This window comes from Microtus oregoni, unplaced genomic scaffold, assembly GCF_018167655.1.
Source record: "Microtus oregoni isolate MIOR12 unplaced genomic scaffold, Mior012 000041F_ref0000270, whole genome shotgun sequence".
Classification (NCBI taxonomy): Eukaryota; Metazoa; Chordata; class Mammalia; order Rodentia; family Cricetidae; genus Microtus; species Microtus oregoni.
Window position 1 is genome coordinate 18,027,613 of NW_024543208.1, and position 8,502 is coordinate 18,036,114.

The following is an 8,502-nucleotide window of genomic DNA, read 5'->3' on the forward strand; positions in this document are numbered from 1 at the left end:
TGACTGTCCCAAGTGAACCGAGCTGAATCACGAGGTATCTATCAACTGTTTCTCATAGCTTGCTCAGACTCAGCACCCTTTGGAGCTGGGTATGACAAAGCAGACAGACCACCACTGAGCCACTCCCTCCATACTCTATGCCTGCATCTGCGTGCAGGTGACCGGAGTTCGTGGTTGTGATTGGATCTCACGCCGGTGATTTTGTTAGTCCCGTGGCTATCGTGTGTGGTTTTACACATGAAGCGAAGGTCTCTAAGTGCATTGGTCAAAATGCAAAGTATTCTAAGTGAGCATCCCAGGCTCTGATAAACTCTCTAGGAATCCAGGAGGCCCCTGAAAGGAGTGTGAGTCCTCTTGCTGGCTTTCAAGAAGCAAATAGTTGTGTTATGAGTGGCTGCGGAGTGGGACTCGAGGCAAGGGTGAGGTGGCCCTAGATGCTGAGAGTGTCAATCTTATTGTTAATTGAACTGTTCCTTAGAGACTAGTACAATTAGAAACTAATACCAATAGTAATAACCTCAATGTGTTCTTTCCTTTCAAACAGATTTATTAATTATTATTTTCATGTGTATGTGTGCACCTCCATGAGTCTGTGTGCACCACATACCTGAAGGAGCCTTCAGAAGCCAGAAAGGGGAACTAGATCCCTGGCAACTGGAGTTAGAGGTGTTTGTAGGCTGCCATGTGGGTACTGGGAATTGAACCCAGGTCCTTTGGAAGAGCAGCAAGTCCTCTGAAGCACTGAGCCCTGTAGCATTGTGGCACCTGCACCACCTGGAACTGTGGTCAGGCAAGGCTCTGGGGACGTGGCTCACTCTTGGAGCAAGAATGACAATTTTGTTGTGGTCCAGGGCAGCTTACACAGTGTTCTCCTTGATTAGTGGCCACGCCCTAGCTCTTAGCATTTTCTACTGCAAGCCTACCAGAAACTACTTCCTTGTTATCAGGAACTCATGAGGGTTTAGTGCTCAGAGCAACTGCAAGCATAGGAAAAGAGTTGTTTACTCCAGCAGGCAAAAGGTCATAGAAAGTTCAGGGTCTGAGGGTCTGCAGCCCCTAACAGCTCCCCCTTTCCTATATAATTAGACCAGGCCTGTCCTATGTTGCAGAAGTGCAAATTCACATCTTAACCTGTCATTAAGAACACTTGCCTCAGCACGCAAGGCCTCTGTCTTAGGTTGTGACAGGCTCCTGTCTTGCCCGTCTCTGGCTCACTGGTCTTCCCGTAGAATATTGACTCATACTGCGTTTGGAGGAAGCCCACTTATTTGGGCAAGCATCAATTCTAACTGGTCTTAATAAATAAAACTTGAAGTCAGATATTATTGGGTGAAGCTAAAGGGTCAGAGAAGCAGAGTGACCAGCAACTAGAGAGACCTTTTTACCTCTACCAATGCCCAGACCAAAGGGGCGATCCTATCCTTAGACTGTCTCCTCAGACTTCATCCTCAGACTGTAACTGTCTCCACCAAACCTCAGACTGCCATGAGTTCTTGTCTCCTCCTGCCTTATATTCCTCTCTCCACCCAGCCGTATAACTCCCGTATCCATCTCCCTAGTGCCGGTGCTGAGATTAAATGCATGCACCACCACTGTCCAGCTCCCAAGTGCTAGGATGAAAGGTGTGGGCCACCACTCCCTGGCCTCTAGTGGCTTAGCTCTGCACTCTGATCTTCACACAAGCTTTATTTGTTAAAACACAAACAAAATATCACTGCAGAGCCATCTTCCAAGCCCTAGTCCTGTCCCTTTTCTAAGCTACAATCTTATGATGAAAGCTGAGAATGCCACAAGGCGTTTGTGTCTGCTGCCCTTGTCACCTTCTGAGCCTCAGATCAGAGGCTCCATGTGCTCCAAATGGCTTGTCTCAGGAGGGTTCTAGGCAGATAGGCTGCACAATGATGACATTAAGAAACATCTCCATCTACAGAAGAAAGTAAGCTACAGGATACATCAGCGGCACTTGAGATATGTCGACCATGTTATGAGAATAAATGACAGCAGATACCTGAAGATAGCATAGCTTAGAGGAGCGCACGGGATAAGGTGAAGACGAAGGCACCCCCTCCCCAAATGCTGGATAGACAGCATAAAAGAAGACTCCAGAATGACAATAACACCAGCATCTGAAACTGCCCAGGATAAGAACAGCTGAAAACCCGCCATAAACGGGCTGCCCGTGCATGCTTAAGCATTGTTGGGGCATATATGAGTTAATGAATGCTGACCTTTGCAACCTAAGCCCAGAATTTCCTTAAGTGTTTCTGGCTATCATTTTAACTGTGTGTGTTCCTTGAGTTAAGCATGCTCAAAATTGTGTTGACGCTTTACTTCTTCAAGACCTTAAAGTGACCATGTTCAGGAACATGCCTGAACCTAAAACATCTTTCTACAGGGATATTTATGGGCTTTGAGAATAAAATTCCCATGGTTCCTTTGTTAAATTGGCTTTGAAAATAATGTCCATGCTTTCTTTACCTGCTGTGGATAATAAATCTTCCCTTAGTGTTTTATTTTTAGTCATTCTTGCATTGGCTTTGCACTTATTGTGATACTGTGTTTGCTTATACTAAAACTAAGAAGAAATGAATTCTATCAGTAAACTCTATGACCTTGATTTCAGCCTGGTGAGATCCTGAACCCTTGTAAAAACACAACGGGATGAAGATGCTCCACTATTTTCTTTTTGTTTTGAGATACTGAATCTTGGCTTTGGTTTTAGCAATAGATGAAACACTACACAAATCCTGAATCATCCCTAAAACCAAATTCATTTTTAAACCTTCTTTAAATGTCCGTTTGTCTTTAGATGATATCATTGGCCCCATTTCAGAGACAGAGAAACTAGAGTTCAGGTCAGAGAAGTGGTGGCCAGCTTGGGGATTCCAGACCTGGTATTACCCAAACCACATGAAATGCAAAGAGAGGGAGGAGAGTTGAAGACTTTTCATTTCTGAGTCAAAATGAACTGTGGGTTTCGAAAAAAAAAAAAGAAAAACAGGAAAAAATGTTTCTTTGTTTCTTAGTAATGGTTTACCTGTTAGTTTCACATGCTGAAAATATCTTGCCTGACAATAAAGACAGAGAAGATGTATATATGTATGTATGGATGTATGTATGTATGTATGTATGGATGGATGGATGGATGGGTGGATGGGTGGATGGATGGGTGGGTGGGTGGATGGATAGGTGGGTGGGTGGATGGATAGGTGGATGGATGGATGGATGGATGGATGGATAGATGGATGGGTGGGTGGGTGGATGGACGGGTGGATGGATGGATGGATGGATGGATGGATGAGTGGATGGATGGATGGGTAGATGGATGGGTGGGTGGGTGGATGGATGGATGGGTGGGTGGGTGGATGGATGGGTGGGTGGGTAGATGGATGGATGGATGATGGATGGGTGGGTGGGTGGATGGATGGATGGATGGATGATGGATGGGTGGGTGGGTGGATGGATGGGTGGGTGGGTGGATGGATGGGTGGGTGGGTGGATGGATGGATGATGGATGGGTGGGTGGGTGGATGGATGGATGGATGGATGAATGATGGATGGACGGATGGAAAAAAGGACAGAGAGTGTGATGGTTCATTTCAGTTGTCAACTTGGCAAGATGTGGAATTACATGGGAAGTCTCAATGTCTGTATTGGTTTGTTGTGTGGGCATGACTATGGAGGTGTATCACCTGCATTACTCTCTGTGGTACAGTTCGAGCGCCACTGTACTGTTCGCGAGCCGGCCAAGGGCCTGGAAATTACAAGAGCACACAAGAGACCTGGGTCATTTGTGAGGAGATAATGTCAAATGCCATTTATTCAAGCTTAGGAAAAACCTTATATACCTATCTGCACAATGGAACTCTCCCCAGGCAGGTGGGAAATTACCATAGCCAAAATGGAGTAAACAATGCCCTATAGCTAACCACCAGGGGGGCAGAGAGAGCACAGGAACAAACAGGATGTTTAGCTGGAAAATACAACAACATATCTGACCAGAAACTGTCCTCAAGATAGAACCCTGAGAGGAGGGGTAGACCCATGGGCCCTACATGGAGGATTCTCTTGGTTGAGTGGCTGAGGTGGGAAGACCTACCTCAAATGTGAGTGGTACCATTTCATGAGCTAGTTGGTCCTCAGTTGAATGGAAAGGAGAGAGGAAGCTGAGCGTGCATGCCTGGCTCTCTGCTTCTGACTGTGGATGCATAGTGACTAGCCACTGTGATGGCCCTGCCATGATGGAGTGTAACCTCGAACTGAGAAAAACCTCTTTCCCTCTTACGTTGCTTCTTTCAGAGGAGTTCTGTCTGACAGGAAAAGAAAGTAAAATAATGATAGATAGATAGATAGATAGATAGATACACAGACAGACAGACAGACAGACAGACAGACAGCATCTTGAAATTCCTTAGAATTTACTTGCTGCAAGTTAGGCCTCTCTCCAGGGAAGCATCATTGCTGATCTGAATTTGGTGACATGAAGGGAGATTTATATCCGGCTCAAGCATGAAGTTGAGAGGGGCTGATGTCTTGTAGATAAATGCTCACAGTAACCTCTATCAGTGCCTTGTTGAGTTTTCAGAAGCTTATGAAGAGACCCTATGACAAGTCATCTTTAAATTTTAGTAGAATAAATTTAAGGATATGAATGTATTTACAAAGCCTTGATAACAGTGGCCACCCCTTTGAAAGTTGTCCTTTGCAAAGTTATATCTCTTCCTTTTGACCAAAATTCTAATTTCAAAACAAAACCCATGTCTAAATGAGTAAAAAGGTATATGCAAATTCTAAATATTCTTTCCTTAGCTTTCCAGAACGTCTGTTGACCTTCAGATACCATCAGGATATGCAAATGCACCTTCTTAGGGTTTAATTCTGTACGCCAGCCACGCGACACAAAGCATATGAATTATTAGTTCCACCAGTTTGTGATCCACTGTGTTCTAGTGGGAGAAGAGAAAGAGAGAGCCACACAAGCGACTCAGCACGTTATCCTTCTGCTCCTGCTCTCTGCTCCTTACCATAGCAATAAAGGTTGTTGTACTCTCAAGTTTCTCAAGAAAGAACTTTGGGCTTGATAGTGTGTTCCACCCTCCAGGCAGCCCTCGAAGAGAACAGAATCCTTCACACCAAGTCTCATCTCCCAAGTATTGGATTTTGAGAGCTAGGTGAGTGGACCTGATCATGGCAACAGGTGTAGCCTGTCTTTCTCACTGGGTAAACCCAAATGCTGTTTTGGGTCAACTGCCTCAACTTTCCTATTCTGCTGTTTGAGGAGGTGAGAAGGGACCAGCTGGGATGAGAAGAGGACATGGATTAAGCAGGTTAGAATTTTGTATTATAGTGGACATTCAAATCAAATACAAGGATATTTGAATGAAGTGAATATCAGAGATGTTCCTTGAGAGTTCATATTACATTATTTCCTCTTGCCTCCCTTCTTCCTATTTTGTTTGATTTTGAAGGTCTCTCTGTGTAGCACAAGATGACCTTGGCCTCACAATCCTCCTGTCTTAGTGTCTTTATTATTAGAAATGTGCCCCACTACTCCTAACTTCATATTAAATTTCTTTTTTTGTTATTTTGTTTGTTTTTTGTTTTGTTTTTCAAGACAAGGTTTCTTTGTGCACCCCTGGCTGTCCTGGAACTCAATTTGAAGATCACACTGGCCTCAAACTCAGAGATTCATCTGCCTCTGCCTCCCAAGTGTTGGGATTAAAGATGTGTGCCACCACCACCCAATTTAAACAACATTGGAAAACAATTTTTTTTACAGATGCATACCAAAGTTTATCAATATTGATAAAGTGACAGAAAATAAAATTGGAAAAATGGATTAAGTCTGTATATTAAAAGATTTTTAATTAATTTTGATAGTAGGCTAGGTGGGATCACTCTCAAATGCACACATGAGAAAAATTTAAATAATTTTCCATTCCATGCTCTCAAGCTTATAGCAAGAGATGAGGGCCATGGAGGTGAGGGGAAAGTAGGAAACGAGGAAGGCATGTGAAGAAATACAGCGTGGTTTCAGCACATAGGCTGCTCCCACCCCACTCCCACCAGCACCTGTGAACTCATCCCTTAGATGATAAACTCTATAAACATAAACCACAAGCAAATCTTGTTCTCAGTCCTTTCCTTTGGATTTGCATCAGGGGCTGGTTCATCTTCATTGTCAGCTTGGATGGATTTAGAATTCCCTAGGTGAAATGCCTTTGTATATGTTAGTGAGGTGCTTCCGGAAAGGACTGAGGAAAAGACCCACCTTGAATCTGAGTGGCATCAACCCATAAACTGGGCGCCCAGACTGAATAAAAGGGGGAAAGAGGAGAGCCAAGTTGGCATTAGTGTTCCCCTCTGTCGGTTCTCGTGCACTGGTGTGAGGCATTATAGACACACTCCTGAGATGCCATGGACTCCGCCATGTGTTCCTCACCATGATAGACCGTGTGCTTTCAAACTGTGAACCCAACCAAATAAATCCCTCTTCCCTCAAGTTGCCTCTGTCAGTCGCTTTGTCACAACAATGGGAAAAGTAACCAACACAACCATCAGCAACGGCTCTAGAAGCAATGTTCAGGGCAGAGACACAGCAGCCTCGGCCATAAGCAGGAAGCTATTTCTACATGGTGCTTTCGGCTATTACGATGCTCTGATGAAAATCCAGAAACAAAAAGCAGATTTTATATTTTCAGTAGAATCCATCCCTTTCAAAGTCCTGTGTGCAAAGGTCTCAGAGACATGGATGGTCAAGAAACTAAATGCTACAAATGAAAATAGGATACGGAGATGCAATGAACTCACTGAGGAGGCTGCTGGATAGTAGGAGACAGGTATTTTCTAGAGCATCAGGCTTTACCTGCTTCTTGTCACCACCCTGGTCTCTGTCAAATCTCGAAATCCCTATTAATTTCACCAACTGTCACATGGGTTCCTCTTTCCCATGTTGTCCATCTCTGCTGGTTCTGCTCTGATGGTTTTCATCTACTAAACATAAGCACCAGATACACAGCCTAAAGGTACAGACACAGTCTTAGTCACATGACTTTGATATACACGGGAGGTATATTTTAACTCATGGGGACAGAAGACTTTGGCTTTCCCATTTCCCACCCATAGGTGTTCGTTCACCCAGCTTCTCTCCTTTTTATGCCCCAGTATCCCTTTATCCCAAGAACCCACCCGGTACAAGGTGATGTAAGAACATCTCCAGGGACAAATTGGCCATTGCTCTGTTTTCTTCAATGGGAAAATTCCCTTAAGCCAGAGATAGAGGAAAATATTATCCTCACGATTCAATACTCCAGATGCCACCAGGAACTCAATAAAAACCCTGCTCTTTCCTCTGCCAGCAGACAGCCTGGGCGTCCTGAAACTTGCAGGGCTCCATTTTCTTCAACTCTTTTCTTCCCGAGTAAATCTACAATCACAGCCACAAGGCTCAAGTCCAGGATGAGACTCATGCCCTTCATCACACTTCCTGCACACAGAGGTCCTCAGCTGCTTAGAATCTCTGGAAGAACAGAGTGACTTTTGATCTTCCTAGCAAGCCCCTTTACTTAGCACACACCTGGGATGATGTTAACGGTTAGGCAGAGCCATGGACAATCTCAGTGCAGGCTGCTCGGCCTGGTCTACCCTACCACTAACTCTGAGGAAAATGGAGTTGCTGGGACCTGAGGTCTAGAAGACCTAATGAGATTGAGAGTTTGCTGGTTGTTGAATAGAGCGGAGACAGACGGGACACTCCCAGGAAACAAGGGCAATCTGTGCCCCTCCCCCCACACCTTTCCCCGTTTCCACATTCTTTGACTGTATTAGCTAACAAACCGGGAACTAGAACTAAGGTACGTTCGTGGGTTCTGTGAGCCATCCTAACAAACTTATCTACCCTGGGAAGGAAGTGGTGGGTATCTCGAATTGAACACAGAAAAGACACCACACCTACCTACCTCTCTTGAATATGTGTCTTCTTCTCCAAAGCCAACTCTCTCCTGGTACAGCAAGATCTACTTCCTCTCTGAGTCAGACAACTCATTTCTGACCACAGGCTTTCGTATTTGAGTCTTACTGTTCTACAACTCCTACCAAAGACTGGTAGGCGAGGAGTTAGGTACGCGTCTCCATGGAGCACTATACCTGTTTCTTGGTAGCTGTGTCTCCTGGTGTTCAGGGAAAATACTCCTCGGTGGTTTTAACATCTTTTAAGCTGCAGTTGGATTCTCCCCAATATAGCATAAACTAAGTACCAGGAAAAAACTAACCCAACGGCCACGCATCACTATTAAGACAAAGGGTCTGCATCCTCAAGAAACCCCAATTTCCTTATTTTCCTCATGAGTTTGCCTTGCTTTTTAAAGACGATCATGGGAAGAATTATCCAAAAAAAAAAAAAAAAAGAGATCTGGTTCACCCTGGCTTAGGAAGGAAAAACAGCCACCTATGAATACATCATCTTATGAATATTGATACAACATGTCTGAAAAATCCACATCA